The sequence below is a fragment of the Natator depressus genome, chromosome 11, assembly GCF_965152275.1.
Source record: "Natator depressus isolate rNatDep1 chromosome 11, rNatDep2.hap1, whole genome shotgun sequence".
In the NCBI taxonomy this organism is placed as follows: Eukaryota; Metazoa; Chordata; order Testudines; family Cheloniidae; genus Natator; species Natator depressus.
The window spans coordinates 23,390,540-23,408,617 of record NC_134244.1 but is presented as its reverse complement, the minus strand read 5'-3'; the positions used below and the strand labels follow the sequence as shown (position 1 = coordinate 23,408,617).

Sequence of the window (18,078 nt, the reverse complement as noted above, 5' to 3'; positions counted from 1 at the left end):
ACTTTCTGGAAGAAGGATTGAAGAATGCTCTAGTCAAAACCCTTATTAGCTGAAACTGCATAATATGTCAATTTCACAGTGTATCTTCAGCAGTAATTTCAGTGCTGGAAATTCAGGAGCTGCAGGCCCATAAAGAGTTTTCAAATGAAAACTCAAGTGCACATTTAGAGACTGCTTTTCCCCTCCTCCCTTCGTTAGGCCGGTGTTAAAATGAAAGGCACTTTCATTGGTTCAAAATGAAACCGGATTGCAGAGCAGAGGTGGCAATGCTGAGAAAATAAATGGATTTTTTTAGAGGTTTTGGAGTGTCAATCCCAGGATATTAAGGATTCTCCCTCAGAAAATATTTGGAAAATAGGCAGAGGGTAAAATTTCCAAGAGTAAAAGTAAATCCCATTTCAAAAGTGACTTGAGTGCTTACGAGCCTTTATTCAAGACAAATTTCTGATGCCTCAGTTGCCTCTTCTTCAGTCAGCATCTAATGACAATGATTGCTTAGAGGTGATCTGCTCACAGGATGGATTTCTATCTCCTTTTCCTTCCTCTACTTCCCTTTTCTTCCTGTTTTCTTCTACTTCTCCATTTTTTTCTTTTGTCATTTCTCTCGTTCCCTCAACTTTTACTTCTTCTCTCCCTTTGTTTCACTGTCCTGTTCTTTTTGCTCTTGATTTCTCATGTATGTGCCTCTCCTATCCTGCAGATCAAGTATCTCATCTGGACCTAGCATCTTGTGAAACAAGTATTGCATCTGAACTCAGCACAGCCTTTTCTCTCACAGAGTATCTAGCTATCCATGCCATAAGATTGACCAGAGGTGTTGCATCCATCTAAGTTATTGCAGAAGAGCACATCAGCCAAACAAGCCATGCTTGGGGTGATATTTCAGAGAGAAAGTGGGACTCATACTCATTTGTCTGCATCAAGGGTTCCATTTCTCTGAATCTGTTCACTTCCCACAAAAGCTCTCTGCAAGAGAAGACAGACTTAAATAGTTGCTCAAGTGCGGTTAATACTCTGGTTCCTTAGTATTCCATCCCTCCAATCCAATAGGAAGCTCCTTGAACAGTGTAGAAAGACATCTCAGGGATCCACTCCAGAATATGTATATGCCTGATGAGTTCTCGGGAAGGTAGACTTTCTAAGCCAGAGACCCATTAGAGAGGCCTAATCTTGATTTAACTCATCCAATTTTCTCTATCACATTCTATGCTCTTTTCTGCCTCATTTCTTCTTTTCCGTCTGCTCTCTCCCCTTTTCTTTCCGTTTTTGTCCCTGGGTGATAAGTCTCCCTAATACTATCCTTCAAATGACATTGCCCCTAATGTAGTCCAGCACTGTCACCTTGGAGGTTATTTGTGATGGCTTATCTATTCCCTACACAGGATGAAACACATTGATTGCTATAGAGCAGGAAGTGGAAACAGATCGCAGGAAGTAGTGCAGAACCTCACCAAACCCTAATGTGAACTGAAGAAATCCAGAGGCATCCCTACATATTCAATGGAATCTTTTCAATACCAGGGATTCACTGACTGCTTTCCATAGAAAAAAGTCAGAATAGAGAATAGATAATTGCTTTCTTATTTTTGATCTAGCGCACAACTGTTGAAGACTCTAGTACAATCACACTGCTGCTGTTTTCAGTACAGTGCAATGTTATAGAAATCACACAGAAAAAGCAAGAAAAATGATGAGATTTTTGCTTATTTCGCCCTCCGGGGTAGTGAAGGTACATCAAAACACAATATAAGAGTAGTCTCATGAGGAGGGTGCAAATAGTACCACTTTTACTCCTGTTAGCCGATTTATGGCATTACTTTGGGGATGGATAGAGAATTACATACTAATTCGAGTTGCCATCTGCCCCATTTTGACCAGCAAAATATTGATTTTATGACCATTGTACTGTGTCCCTTAGCATAGCACACAAAGTGCCATTAAAAAAAAATGTCCATGTGAGTCTGGTATTTGTGCATGCATTTGCCCAGTTATACATGTACTTACTTTGATAGTTGTAGTAATTTCACATTCAGTTATGGTAATTGTGGGGCCTGGTTTGCCAAGGCTCTTAGCAGAAAGAAAGGGAGGGACAGTGGAATTTCCCAGTGCCTGAGAACGTCATTGCAATATCTGTAGTTGCAGGCTGCAGATGTACTAACCATCACAAAACTTATGAGCCACAAGGATTCCAGGTATTATAATCATATAAACTATGCAGGGATTCCTGCAGAGGTTTAGACCACATTAATACTTCACAGAGGTACAATCAATCATTATCTTAAAAATAAGAATATAGATCAAAACATCCAAGCACACTTTGTAATAATGATTTTAAAAAATACCAACCACCATCACCAACATCAGTAACAACTAAGGAGATTCCCAGACAAAAATGTTGTTAAACTAGAATTTAGATTATGATTATGTATAAACAGCAGATACTTGGGGGAAGGAGAGTGTCACAGCAGCTTTGAAGTGAATTTGTTGAATTCTGAGGCCTGGGGCAGGGATTTTCTCTTTCTCTCATGCTCTCTCTCTGTCTCTCCCTCCTCCTCCTCTCTCCTCCCCTCCCCAAGACCTGTTGAAACTCCCTGAACACAGCTTATTTACTCAGGCTTTTCACAGGGACCAAGATTTCACCTATGGAGAGCTACTGTTCACATGTATACTACAAGTGTTACTGAAGTATATCCGTTTTTCTTACCTTTTAATAGTAATATAGTTTTGTCCACAGGACATTCAAGTCTACTTAAAATGTATAGGTGAGCATAAATAAAGGCATGGAAGATCTGAATTTTTAAAATTGCAGTCTTTTTGTCGCTTATGTTTGTTCTAAGAAATTATAGTTGTTTATTGAGAACAGCTCTTCAAAACACTGTGTAACACACAGTCCAGAACTTCTCCCCTAATAATTTGATCTAACCTAAAACAGCACTCCAGCCAGTATTTCTAATGTGGTTTTTATTCATCTGACAATGACATCATTATCTTTCCATTCTTTTATTGTTGTTGTTGCTTTTAATAAAATAGTGCACAGATTGACTGTTGGTGCCAATAAAGGAAACTGATTCCCATAAGTGATTTTTCATTAGGGTAAATGAGGTGTTATGAATAAACACATGCAATATAACATGACAACATGTTATGAAGAAAGAATGTAAAATGCACATTTTCTATTACAAGTACATGTGCATAGGTTTATTGGCACTGCAATTTCATAGTATAAATGTGGAGAAAATGCACACAGTACAGACTGAGAAAACCAGAAAATCTGGCACATAAAATGGCAGACATTCAGATTGACACTCAAAATGACTTTTAGTATGTTATGAAATTTCTATTATGTAGTTAGGAGTGCATGAGTTTAGTTAATTTTTAAGCCATAGTTATATCAACCAGGCATCTATAACAATATGCACCAAATTGACAGGTTCTATTATTTGCTGTCTTCTCAATTATCTATCAAAGTGATCCATATTATCCATCAAAGTGATCAAAAATAAAGATCCAATACTACCATGCCTATATCTTTACAATATTTATAAATAGGCATGGTAGAATTGGATTTTTATTTTTGATCACTTTGATAGATAATATCAATCTTTATCTTAAGGCATATTTTTAGATTTTTATCACTCATAATTTTTCGCAGTTGTGCAGACTTGTGAGTTTTTACAATATTTTCCATTTTTATCCCTTTAAATTTTCAGTGGCCAGACAATAATTATTTAATGACAGTAGATGTTGAGATTCACAAAGGTAAAGCTTCATAACTTTAACTCTGAATGTTGTATGTCATAGAAACCAACTAAATGTTGAATTAAAGAAGAAAATATAATTTCTTACTTTTTAGAAACAACCTATATTAGAATTAGAATAGAAGTGGTTTGTGCTGAAACAAAAGCACAATATTTCTAAACCTTCTATGTGAAACATCAAAAAAATGCCACCCACCTGCAACAACGGGTGTGGGAACTTGATGGGGCCAGCAGTGAAAGGGGGACAGTCCCAGAAGCAAGGAAGGGAGACACTCCCAAAAGGACAATAGGTAGCTCCTCCTCTTGGGAGTCTCTGGCAGTCTCTGGCCAGCTGGGATAGAGGGGTGCTGATTGGCCAGCATTCCCCAGCTCCCAGGATTTAGCCCAGCCCAGAGTCCATGTGTCACTTCTTTCAGCTCCATTCCATCAGAGAAAGGGTTACTCACCAGCTTCCAGCAGCAGCAACAGCAGTCATAAGATTCAGAGAGATGCAGGTAAGGATTCTGGGGCATCTTTCCCCAGGTGGGGGAGGCTCTCTGCCCTACTGTGGGGTTCACATCTCTTTCTCCCACCTCTGTCCCAGCATGGGGGGGCGGGGTCTATCCACTATTGGACAGACAGGATTCCATATGTTGGGGTAGCATGGTTAAGGCATGACTGAAAATTTATAACAGAGGGCAGCAGAGGAGCCTGGTTTACCCTGGGGTAAAACAGACCAGGCACTCTGGCTGGAGGTATGACTCCTTAGCACCCCGCCCAGCTGGTATTCACAGACAGTGGGTTGCCAATGCCAAAACCTCCTTTTCAAAATACGTATATAAAAGCTAATGTGCATTTTGCATTAATGATGGGAAATGTTTTGTACATAAGGCAGGTATAAACACTGCTGTAGGGTGTGCAGGGGCTCAGCATTGTGCACTCTCCTGTTATATGGGTCAACGGCAGTTCCAACAGGGCTGTGGGAAAGGGGATCTGCAAGGACCCAGTGCTTCAGCAGATGTCACAGGGAGAGGCAGTAACCATAGAAAAGGCTCCTTCTGCAATTAAGATACAGGGTTTGGGATTTGTTGTTGGACAACCCCAGCAAAAAAGACATAGCTTATTTATGGAACGGATTTTTGGCCAGTTTTCACAGCCCATACAAGGGCATGCGGTGCTGCTTTTGGGCAGAGAACTTGAAGTCCACTAAAGACTTAAAGCATATAGAAAGGGCAGAGATCACCTTGGAGGTGGCAGCAGGAAGAGTGGCAGGTCGCTCCATATGTTCTAATACCAGAATGGCATGTCTTCCCTGAGTGTGTTGCTGAAGAAGGTGAAGAGGGAATATAGGCTTATCCATCACCTGTCCTTCCCCTAGGGCTTCATTGGTAAAATGATTATATTGACCCGCAGCTGTGTTCAGAGAGATACTTGTCATTTGATGCCATAGTTAGGGGATTGCGGTTCCGGGGCATGTTGACAAAATGCAACATCATGTCTGCATTCCAATTGCTTCCAGTGCATCCCAGGATTTCAGTTTGAAAGCCACTACTATGTTGATAAAGTCAGGTGTCATTTTGAAAAGATGCAGCTCCCTGTTGGAATGGGCGATAGTGCACCCCATGAAACAGGGCAGTCTCATGCACAATCTTGATGGCTTCTTATGTGCAGGAAGACTAGGGGCAACTGCGAGTACATGCTTTAGGCATTTCAGAACCTAGTTGAGGACCTCAGGATCCCACTTGCCACAGGAAAAAAAAACAGAAGGCCCTGCCCCAAAATGTAACATTGAACTGGATTGTTTGGGGTTTCTAGGTTTCCTACAGAGAAATTGAAATTGATCAGGGCCCTCAGATGGGCTCTCAAAGGGGCAAAGAAAATTACTCGGAGGGAGCTATAGGTGGTCATGGGACGTCTAAACTTACCAAGGGAATGTGGCTTAAGCTGGGAGCTGGGTGTCAGGACTCCTGTGTTCTCTTCCTATTTTTGCCAATGACTTGTTACGTGGCCTAGTCAAGTTCATTTATTCTCATGATCATTTAGTTTATCCATCTCTAAAATGCATTGGATAGTACTTTTCTAACTCACAGGGGTTTTGTGAGGCTTCATTAATTAGTCTGTGAAGGCTCCCAGTCAGGCATTTTGTGCTCTTCTGACGTCTGCCTCTGGACTGAGAAAACCCCACCACTTTATCAGAATGACAATGAAAATGACGGATGACTTAGAAGTGTGGGAAAGATTCCTAGAAGAGTTAAATGGGGGTTTCAATATGACATTCAGACTGGTTGCTCAAGATTGAGCTGCTGGTACAATCTGCTGCCTCAGAAGGTATAGGTTTGGGGGTTTACTTTCATTGTGACCTTGGATGGGTAGATGCTGCCACTACCCAAGTGCAAAACCCCTTTGATAACCCAGGAAGCCGCACTTGGGAATTCCTTCCTGTGGGGTACCCTCAAGGCCTTACACACACACACACCCCGCCCCGGGAAGAGCTGAGAAAGAAAACAAAGGAAATCAGCTGTTGCCACCAGCTAATTAAACAACATATGCACAAACCTTTTAGGGACAGAAAAATCCAATCTTGTTCTTAAAAAAAGTAAATTTTATTAAAAATAAAAAGAAAGAAAATACATCTGTAACTTAGGCTTTTTGCTAGATTTAAACCAAAAAACAATTACAAGGATTAAGCATCAAGCTAGCTTTCTTGAGGTCCAGCTTAAAGGTTACAAGCAAAACAAAAGCACCTGGGGTTACCACAGAGGAGTCCATAAGTCATAAAGAAATGAAAAAGATAAACCTAATCGTGTCTTCCTAGACATTTCCTGATCTACTTACATATCTCGGGTTTCAAATGAGTAGTTTCTAGATATGGTTTGATGATTTTTCATACCTGGCCCAAAGCCTTTTACAGTATAGTTCCAGCTCTGTCTCTGCTCTCCAGGAGAACAACACAGACAGACAAAGGGGAAGTCCCCCCCCCCCACCCCGCATTTTTAAAAAGTTCTAGCCTTCCCTTTGGCTCTTTTGGTCAGGTGCCCACTCCCTTCCTTTTAATTATGGACTTTTTAACCCTTTACAGGTAAAGCAAATAGAGAACAGCTACTAACAGGGATTTTATAGCTAACTGGCTGGCTGTAGTCATAAAAGGGAGCTACTCCCCCACCCTCTTCATTTATCACAGCCTGTAAGGCCAGTCGTTCAGACTACACTGAATTTAGGGCATGGGAAGGGATTCATTGTGAGTGGCCCATATCCACACACCAGCTGTCGCAATATGTGGTGCCTTTGACCCACAGTGAGTGGGCTTCCTTCACTATCTCTGGCCGCCTAGAGAGTCCGTCTTCTTGGAGTAGGTAGGAAAGTTTCCCAGACCCATGTGGACATTTCCTAGTATGGAAACTCTTTAAAGGTGGTCCAAGAGGGGTGAGTGCTGAAGGGATGACAGGTTACCCCATAATACTGGAAACCCTGTTGGAATTATCAAAGGCTCTGCATGGGGTTGTGACTGAGGGAGAGAGGCCGTTTTATTTATGGCAGTGTTTGTTGTTGCCACCTTTGGCGCTTTGAGAGTGAGTGAGCTGGTGCCTATGGCAGCTACGGACGGTCCAGTGTGCGTTAAACATAACAGATGTGCAACTATCTGTCCCTCTGCTGTACTCAAAAAACAGACCAAAAGGGAAGAGGGGCTTATGTGTGTTGAAGGAATGTGCAGAGGAGTCCTTGTGCCCTCTAAAGGCGATAAGAGCCTCACTAAAAATGTCATGACTGCAGCCAGGCCAGCTGTTCATACATGGTGATGGTAGCTTCCTGACAAGGTACCAATTCAGCAGGGTACTGAGAAAAACCTTGCGCTACTGTGGTCTTGACTGAGTGTGTTTGTTTCTCATTGTTTCAGGATTGGGGCAATGACGTCAGCAGCTGCAGAGGATTTTGGTCTGTGGCATGTGCAGGCAATAGGGCACTGGAAATCAGGGTTTTACAGGACTTATGTCCGCACCAAGGAAGGGATGGCAGGGAATGGCAAAATGTCACTACCCAAATGTGCTGGTTTGTTTCAGAAGCTACCCAGAGCATATGCAGGGTTTGGATTTGCAGGCACCCTATAATGCACTGGGCGCACGAGAGCAGCAGCCAGATCTCAACTTGGCTTCAGGGCCAAAGCTGTTTACATTTAGAAGGGGCATGCAGTGAGATCAGCTCATACCACTTCTGCACTCACTGACAGTCAAGGGCTGGAAGCAGACCCAGCTCATGTGGACAAGGCTGGAAAGAAAGTTAAAAAGGGGGTCACCAAGATATTCCTTAAGAAAGGAGGGTTCATTGATTCAGCATAGGGACATCCATTCCAATTGGCTGAAAGTTTTCAGGGATGGTAGCGTATATCCGTCAGATGGAGGTGCTGACATATGACTATGGCACGTGCAGCCAAGGTTTGGGCAGGTGTTGTGATTCCAGGTGGCATAGTTGGGTAGGGAGCAACCAAGCTAGTTGCTGGCACTCCCTTTCCTCAGTTTCCAGTGCAGTTAAGAAAATAAAATGAACATTTCCCAGAGGTAAAAGACCTGGGACTTTGGTGAGGGACTTTGGGCTCATGTGATAAGATGCGATCTTGTGGCCTTTGTGGGCTGAGGTCAGATCTTGTGGTCCTTCCAGGCCAAGGTCTCCACCCTGCTGCACCCTCCGTTCCCCTGTGGGCCGGGGGAGGATGCTAGGACTCAGAGAGACTGAGTCCTGGGGGATAGGCTGAAGAGAGCCTAACTCACATTATGGGTTATATGGTAAGGAGCCCTGTAACCCCCACAGTGGAACCAATTTAATGTCTTGTATAGGAAAGTATAGGTGATGGGCAGGTAGAGCCATTCCCCTGTGTTAAAGTTCAGTAAAAGTTGTGGCCTGCCACTTAATTCCATGCATGTGTCTGTCCTCATTTTGCTGCTGTGTCCATATCAATGAGTTATGCATGAAGACTAAACATTTTCTATGATTTTAAACTTCAAGAAATATAGCAAAAATGCTAATACTTGTAAGCAATTTTGCATAGTCTGATCTGAAAGATTTCACATGTACAAAATTACCTAGTTAAAAAAAGGGAGGGGGGAATCCAGCCATACTAGAAGTAAAATGCTCTGGTTCTTTGTTGTTTTATTTTTGTGTATATAAGACATTCTGGTGGAAACTACCTGCTGGATGGTGATTTCTCAGATTTCTTTGCAGGTGATCAAGGGGTAATGTAGTGGGCTGCGGGCAGTCTAAAGCGGTCAAATGTGCGCAAATGGTCTGGAGCTGGGAGGTCAACAGGTATCAGAGGCATTCCAGGGCAATGGTTACAGTTCATGTAGGCATCAGTAGGCAGAAGATCCAGTCCAAGGGGCCAAGTCAACAGGTTAGGGAGGAGAGTTTGGGTGAGGTGGTAAGGCAGGGTCAGGCGAGGCTGCAGAACAACATGTCAGGCTTGGCAGTGGTGTGGTAAGGTAGTGTCAGGCAGCACAACAGGGCAGCACCACAAGGCAGTATAGGCAGCGACCAGCAGGCAATGGTCTGTTGCTCAGACAGCTTCCTCTTCCTGTTGGGTCCTTTATATAGTCCAGATTCCCAATGAGAATGCAGTCTGTCCAGCCAATCAGGAGCCTGAGGCATGGCTGCTGTGAGTCTGTAGGCCTTTAGCGTTAAGACTGTTGATAGGTGGTTCAGTGTGCCACTGGGGTACAGCAGCTAAGGATGTTGTCTAGGGACCTGGCAGGCCTGAGTCCTGAAATGAAGTGTTTCCAGCCAGTGCCCATAATCTTCATAAGCACTTATTTTAGAAGGTGTCTGGTTTTCTTTGTAGTGTTTTATTAGCTTTCCAGCTCTCACCATTGTATGTTAGCACCAAGAATATGTTTGAATTGAAAATTCTCAGTTTTGTTCTGGTGCTGTATAGCTTTGATTTCCACATGTTGTTAAGTTCAGTAAGTTCAATGGATACCTTTTCTATCCATGATGTCAATTCCTTCTTAAGGGCTCCTTTAGCCAATATGGTGCTGCCAGTAAGGTAAACTGTTCAACTTCCTTACTATTTTTGCCTTCTAATGTAATATTACTACTTGATGTCTGGATTCCATAGATGCTTATTTCAGCATACCTAATTTTCAGACCTGCTTGTCCTGCTATTTTTACCTGTGTGTCTGTCTTTGTTTGTAATTTTTCAGGAGTGTCTCTCAGTAGTGCAATTTCAGCATCAAAGTCCAGGTCTTCTAGATGTTTGCCATCTACACAGGCTATACCAGTGTTTGTGTTACTAATATATTTCGTCATGATTTAGTGTATTGCAATGCCAACCAACAGTGAATATAAAATGCAGCCCTGTTTCATGCCAATGTCTACACTGAATCACACTGTTGTCTGGCTGGTTCCCCCTTACAGACTACTTCACGTCTCTCTAGATGGTCTTGATGATGTTGATTACTTTAGCTGGGATTCCATAGAACTGAAGAATATTTCACAATGCAAGTCTGTGCAGGTTGTCAAATGCCTTTTGAAAATCAATGAAACTGATGAAGAGGGGAGCTTGCAATTCTATATATTCTTACATGATGGTCCTTACCACAGAATATCATTGTGAATATCTGATCTATACAGGATCTCTTGAGCCTGAATCCAGGCTATTTTTCTCTAAGCTATGCATGCACTGACTCTTTCATCCTGCGTAGTGTCACACTGCAGAACGCTGTCCCAACAATACAGAGTAGCATAACTCCTTTCCAGTTGTTACAGTCAGTAGGATCACCCTTTTTGGGTATTCTGACAATGATTCAATGTTTCTACTGGTAGAAGGGGGTTCTTTTTTCCAAACTTAATTGAACAGCTCCATCAGGTTCAATAGGATGGTGGTATCACGTACTTTTGGCATTTCTGCTGTAATTTGATCATCTCCCACCGCTTTGTAGGTTGCAGCCTATATTCTGACATCTCTATCAGACTGATGTTAATGTGAAATTGATCAGGTTCACATGTTGCATCAAAATCTTGTGCTGCGGTGGGTCTGGGTCTATTGAGGATGTATCTGAAATGCTCTTCCCATCTGTTTTTCTGTACTACCTCAGCTGTAAACATTTTTCCATCTTTGCTTTTTATTGGCCCATGTCCTATTTTAAAATTTCCACACAGGGTTTTTGTCATTTAATAAACAGCTCTGTGATTTCCTATCATAGCAGCAGCTTCAGCAGCTAGATCTTCAGCATGTCCCCATCTCTCTTTCCTTGCATTGCTTTTTTGCTGCTTTATCTGTTTTCTAATACCCCTTCTTTGCTTTTTCCAATAGTTCATTGGTCTTAGCATTCAGGACCTTTTAGTACATTTCTTCCCTCCGTAAGATGCCATGTCTCTTGGTTTATCCAATTCTTGCTCTATGTTGCTATCCAGCTGTCACTGCTTCAGCTTGAGTTACATTGTCTGTGAACGCTGCCCATTTTTCTTCAGGTCCAGTCAGTGTCTCACCTTCCTCTGTCTTGGGCAGTGCCTCCGACCTGCTCCTTAGTTCAGGCTGGAATTTCTTGTAGTACTCTTTCATTTTCAGTTTTATAGTGTGGATTTTCGGTACCATTTTATGTTTAAAGTTGATCTTTCTCAATTTTAATTTCAGTTTAGCAATGTGAAGACTGTGGTCATTGCTAACATCTGCTATTCCATATGCTCTTACATCTTGGACAGATTACCTGAATTTTGAGCTAATGCAGATGTGGGCAATCTGATTTTTGTGTATGTGTTGAGGGAACAGGGTACTTGGAACCACAATTCAGTGAGTCTCCTGCCATTTTGGATGATGCTTCCCCATTGCTCTTTCCATACCTTGGTTGTCATGTCCTACTTTAGCATTAAAGTCACAGAAAGAAGTGCTGAATATATTTGGGGCATATAATCCAGATGCCAATACACAAACTCCCACATGAAACTGGTAAGTGGTAACCAACTGATATGGGAAAATGAGGGTGCCTGAAAGAGATCTTAAGAGGAAACCTGAGCAGGGAGGGAAGAATAGCTGATCTCAACATCTTACAGCAAATAGAAGCAGCAGCAAATGACAGAGAGGAATGGCAGAGATTGGTTTCTGCCCTGAGCACCAGCATTGGAGAAGGAGAGATATAATGTAAAATATAAGACATTAGGGGAAGCATATAGTGAAAGGAAGTAAATACTTTAACTATAAATGATTCATGGGGATTTTTATTAAGAATGGGAAAGGTTCTGAAATGTCTTATATTTTTTTTGTCTCAACATGTAACTAAGCTCTAATTTTTATTTGAAGGTCTTGTACCCTTCTGGACTGTTCCACCCCCTCCCCCCCCCCCCCCCCCCGCAATCCAGGATTGGTTGTTCATCCAACAGCCTCCTACCCATCTTTGCTATTTTACACTGTTTTACTCTACATGTCTTTGATGCTATCTCATGAATTTCAAAGAGGGATCTTGGCAAGTTTGGTGATCTCTAATGGATGAAAAACTGACTTCAGCTGAATTTGTCTCACACTTTACCAAGATCACTAACATGCAATACACCCTTGACACAGAGAATCACAAAAGTAATCAAGATTTTGAGTCAGCTTGGACTGCTAGAGTTAGCAGAGACTGCTAGAACTGCTGAAATCCAATAATAGATAACTAGGTCTGCTGAGTGCAAAACCATCCTTGAGGTGTGTCAGGGAAAGGGATGAGAAAAAGGATGGTGAATGAAAGCAGAGAAGGCATCATCTGTCTCTTCTATAAGCTTGGTGTGAAATTAGGCAAATCATTTTATCTGCATCATATTTTTCACATCTGTAAAGTGAGGATAATAATATATTACCTCACAGATTTCTCAGGAGACTTAATTAATTAATGTTTGTAAAAATGCTTTGAGATCCTTGGCTGGACAGTGCTATAGAAATTCTGTACATTTTTGATGTTTGTTGAGATTCAACTAATCCCAGGCAGGTATCCGCTGGAGAGCAGATTACACTTGGAGGGAGGCAGAAAGTACATTAGAATGTCATAAATTTGGAAGAGAAGGATTTCTGTGAATTTTGAGGCGAGATTGAGAAAGTTGGAGTGAAGACGTTCTATAAAAATGTGTTAACATTTTCTATAATAACTTCCATTGTTAATCCACGACTTGTCTCTCCAGTTTACATGATCAGATAGACTAAGTTTAGTAGATTTCCCTTTTTAATTTCAATTGATTTGTTTAAGCATCATGCAGAGCTTTAGCTAGTGGTCAGGAAAAATAATGTCCACTATATCATTCCTATCATGTTGACAACATAGTTTACTGTACATGATTTACAGTGAGCTATGTGGTCTTCCAGGAATTATAAATGTTATATCCAGGTACAACCTTTTAGACATCATGATATGTAATAAAGCTTAAATGTCCAAACTAGTCTGCGGCAAATGTCTTTCAAATTAAGTCCAAAAATGAATTATTTTACATGAGTACTATGGATTCCAGTTATGACTATTCATGGGTTTGTGCCTACATCCTTTATCATGTCTCCACTGTTGTTAATAAAATACACAAAACTACTTTATGCCAAAACAATGGAAGTTAATGCAGATAACTTGTTCCAAAGTTAACCATCAAATAAATCTTTTTTACCCCCCAAAAATGCGTAAGTGAAATGGTGTTCCAAAACTTTTAAAAATTGTCAAAATGATGAACACTCTGTGTGTAATACGAGCAAATACCACAGAATTGATTGCACACACATGTCTTACATAAAGGATATTAAATAGTTTACTCCAAAGAGAAATTGGTGAAGTCTTATCTCATATAAAAAATTCTGTAATGACAGGTCAGATTTATGAGGACTGAAAACTGGGAAAGAAAAAAAATCTTCAGAGCTGGGGCAGTGTATGATTGGAGAGGAGAGATAAAATATTAGGAAGGTAGAGGAGGATAAAACACAGAATACCTGGGCAGTCGCACCTCTCAGACTTCAATGGACTGTTTTCAAAAATACTTTAATCAAATTATGCCATGGCCACATTGCTAGGTAAATGTCATTTGGAAATTTGTTTTTTTTAATTTCCTCATATAATTTTTATAGTAGTGTAAACAGGACCTAAAGTTGGTTTGCACCTCAACATTAATTGTGACTACAGTTTCAGACAGAATTAAGCTGGGGATCACTTGAGTTTTGATTAATTGCTGGTAGTCACTATTTCTACAGTAAAAGTGAAAAGACTCAAAATGAGTGACATGAAGGAAAAAAGAGCAAGGATGGTCTTGTGATTGAGGCATGATACTAGGAGTTGAGTGATCCAGGGTCTGTTCAGGTCACTGAAGCTGTCTGTCACTCAGTTTTTCTATATTATATAAAATGTGGATAATAATACTTACATCATAGAGATCCTGGGAAGATTAATTCATTATAATATTCTATTGAAGGCACTGTATCAATAAAAAATAAAAGTATTTAAAATTGTAAATTATATGGAATTTTGTGTCGTGGTATTACTTCAATATTAATATTTCCATATTTCTGAAGTAAAGGAACATAAGTAAATGGGGATCTAAAATAAGACATGTATTAGAGCCATCATCAACATTTTCAAACTTAATTGCCTAAATTTAGGCACCTAAGTCCTTATTTAGACACCTAAATAAGTATCCTGATACTCAGAAGTGCTGAGCAACCCCAAGTCCCATTGATATAATCTTTTTGTGTTTTGGAGAGTAGCTCAAACACATAGGCATGGAAAATGTAAGATTATGGAGCAGCACAAATGACACTTATTTGGGGAGCACCATCACTAGTTGGATCCTTTTATGGTACCTCTAAAATAATGCCATTAAGAACTGGCAATATCAGGCAATTCTACATCTATTCTATTCTATCTAGGTTCTCATACTATGCTTACTACAGTCATATCTGAGCGCCTTCCAGTAGTGCATTACGCAACATGACTCCACATCTGTAATGTGTTGTCTGTTCTCTCATCCTCTCCCCCAAGGGAGAAGTGTGTGCAAGGGAGTGTCTTACTTTGGTAGATATTTGGAGGGTTGGTTTTTGTTGTTATTTTGTAAATATATACTTTGTTATATGTTTGTTAGAGAAGGCAAAGTCAAATAAATGTGTCTTGTACTTGGAGCAGAAAGTAGTGAGGTTTGTGATGGTCCTTAGTTCCTGAGGAAGTTCAATCCACAGTCTCAGACTGCCCCCAGAGAAAGTTCTGTCTACCACCAGATGATCTTTACTCTTATTCTAGAGAGTTCCATTGTTCCAAAGAAAAGCATAGTTACGGTGTTCGTCCCAAAGCTTTAGATTGTCTTTTAGATATCCTGGGCCCAGGCTATTGAGACCTTTAAAGATAAGGACCAAGACCTTGAACTTGATTTGAAATTCAATGGTAAGCCAGGGTAGACAGTAGAAGACAGGTTAGATGTGCTCACAGTAGCCTGTGTTGCTGAGATTTGCTCCAGCAATCTGGTCTAGTTACAGTTTCCTAAATACTGAAGGCTTCATTCCCAGGTTCATTGCATTCCAGCCAAAGGTGATGAAGGCATGGATAACTGAGACCAAGTGTTCGTCCTCCAGGATGGAACAGAGTCTTCTAGCCAAGTGGAGATTGTAGAAAGCATTATTCACAGATGCTGCTCAGCATCACTGTGAAATCTGAGAGTATGCCTAGTCTACAGACTGAATTCAGCAACTGTGGGTGTGTATCTGCTGCCAAAGGAAACTGAACTGTGGCTGAAAACTCCTCAAAACATTTTCCTCTGCCCACCAGCATCACAATCTCAGTCTTGCTTGGGTTGATCTTCACGCAGCTATACTACATCCATGAGCTGATCTCATCCAGACACTGAGCGATCTTGGTGGGAGGGGTATTGTCATCTGTGATGACAGCTAGAACTGTGCATCATCTACGTATTGATGGCACTTGAATTCATGTCATCTGACCCTTTCACCTCGTGATTTCATGTAGATGTTGGAAGGGATCAGAGAGAGGACCTTGTGAAACTACACAAGTGTGGGGTCTAGTAGTGGAAGTGCAGTTTCCCATCACTACTCATTGGGTAGCTGATGGGAAGCACTCAAACCATTTCAGTGTATGTCTACATTTTGAGTTGTAGGTGTAATTTGCAGCTTGTGGAGACATACCTGTGCTAACTCTAATGAAGTTACAACACTACAAATAGAAGTGCAGCCACAGTGGCATGAGCGATGGGATGGGCCAGTCATGTATTTTTAGTGTGCTAGATTGCTCAGAGCTAGCACGGGGATGTCTTCTCCAGCTGGAAATTACATCTCCAGCACAAAGTGTCACCGTACACTTAGTGCATTACTCTGGACCCCAGCCACCTCTTTCAGGTCTGACAGCAGAACCTCATGGTCAGTTGTGTGGAGTGCTGCAGAGAGGGCTAGGAGGATGAGAATGTCTGCCGGTCCTCTCTCCATTGACAGGAGAAGATCATCTGTCAGTGCCACTAATGCAGTTTCAGTTCCATGTCCTGGTCTGAATCCGGATTGTGCTGGGTCTAGAATGTTAGCTTGTGTTAGCTGATATCTATTATCATATTATTAGTATGAAATTTAGGCAAATAATACTTTGATGAGCACATTTGTTCAGAGCAGCTAATGTAGTTGTAAGTATGTTAGGTTAGCCGTTGGTAAGATGCTACTTTTTTATATAGATATTTCTTCATAAAGTGCATGGGAAGTGCATGTGAATTTTGATTTACCAAAAACATTTGGTAAGATTCTACATTAACGTTTACTGGTAATAGTAAGTAGTCCTGATATGAGAATGAAATAGCTGTCTTTGAAAATGGTAAATAAATGGGATTGGCTGAGGTTGGCTACTTCATCTAGATGGAAAGAGTTTACCTCCAAGATTGGTTTGGGAACCTCTCTTGTTTATAATATGTGTAATTGATTTGGATGAGGACGTTGAATGTGAAATATCCAAATTTGATGATATCTACAGGATAAATATAACAAATAATGGGGATTTGTTATATATCAAACTGCTGTAACTAGATTCAAAAGAATTTGGATCATTTAAATAACTGGGTCAGTAAGTGGAAAGTACAGCTTAATGTTGTTAAATGTAAAATAATATGTTTGGGGGTAACAACCCAAAATAGAGAGTTCAGATTAAACAGAACAGTTATTCAGCATACTGACTAGGAAAAGAAATTGAGGGGTTATTGCAGACAAATCTTCAAAGTAATCAGTCAAGTGTATGACTGCAGTAAACTAATGACAGCAGTATGGGTAGAATTTTGGTAGAATTTCAGAGCCATTTATTTGCCTTTAAAGAGACTGAATTGTAGGGTAATGTGGATGAGTCCAGGCTTTAAGAATATTTGTTTTGAAAACAGGCTAAAGAAGTAGTTTATTCTCAATTCGGAAATGAAGGTTTCAGTGTGATTGAGTAAACATATGAAGAATTGTAGAAGGAGTTGGTAAAATAGAGCAAGTGTTCATTCTGGTAAAATGGTTCAATAACCAGGCCACGCAATCTAAACATTTGGAAATTAAAGGAAACTGGGAATTCAGACTTATTTATCTTAAATAGTACTAACCACATGAAATGTGTTGCCAAAGAAGGCCCACAGAAAGAAAGAACGTTTAAGTAACTAACCTTAAGATACAGATATATATTTATGAAAGAGAAGACTTTGCAGGACCCAGTGACAGAGCTGTGCAGTTAGTTTGATAACTTAAAAGAGACAAACTGATGGAAAGAAGTGACCTTTTCCTCTCTCAGCATTTCCTGATGATGGCCCATAATTCACAACTACTTAAAAAACAAATATCAAAATTACACAGCATAAAATGTCACTTTTCAAATAGTACTAAGTGAGCACTGTGTCCTGCATATAACTAATAAAATGTATCCTGTTGTTGATTAGCTTTCAGTGGGTGAATAGAGGTGCAGTATGAACACATACCTGGAAGCCAAGAACTCCTGAATTGTAAGACTGTCTCTGTGACCTTGGCAAAGTCACTCAATCTCTTTATTTCCATTTTCTTTGCTGTAAATGAGAATGTGGTGATTATTCAGACCTGCTGCCTAGTAGGGAGAGCCCAGGAAGATGCCTCTAGCTTGAGAGTGGATGTTATGGTGTCTCCTTTAGAAAGGGTATGTGCTTCTGAGCACCTTGGTTTATAGGGCAACAGACATGTCTGGCCTTTGTCTACTGCTGCTGCAGTTACTAAAGGGAGCCAGTAGGGGCATTGCAGGTTCAGAGGTATACGCTGTTTACTAATATGCAGTGTTCCAAATATAATTTTCTAACTCAGTTGGTGTCTTGTTGCTAGGCCCCACTCATTTTAGAAGTGTGGGAACAGATTCCTATACCTTGTGTCATGATAGGA

At 40.8% G+C, this 18,078-nt stretch overlaps 1 protein-coding gene across 1 annotated transcript in view; it reads left to right on the top strand.

The window, feature by feature from the left end:
* GTDC1 (glycosyltransferase like domain containing 1) overlaps positions 1 to 18,078 on the top strand; it is a 291,732-nt gene that overhangs the window by 201,019 nt on the left and 72,635 nt on the right. The window lies entirely within an intron of this gene.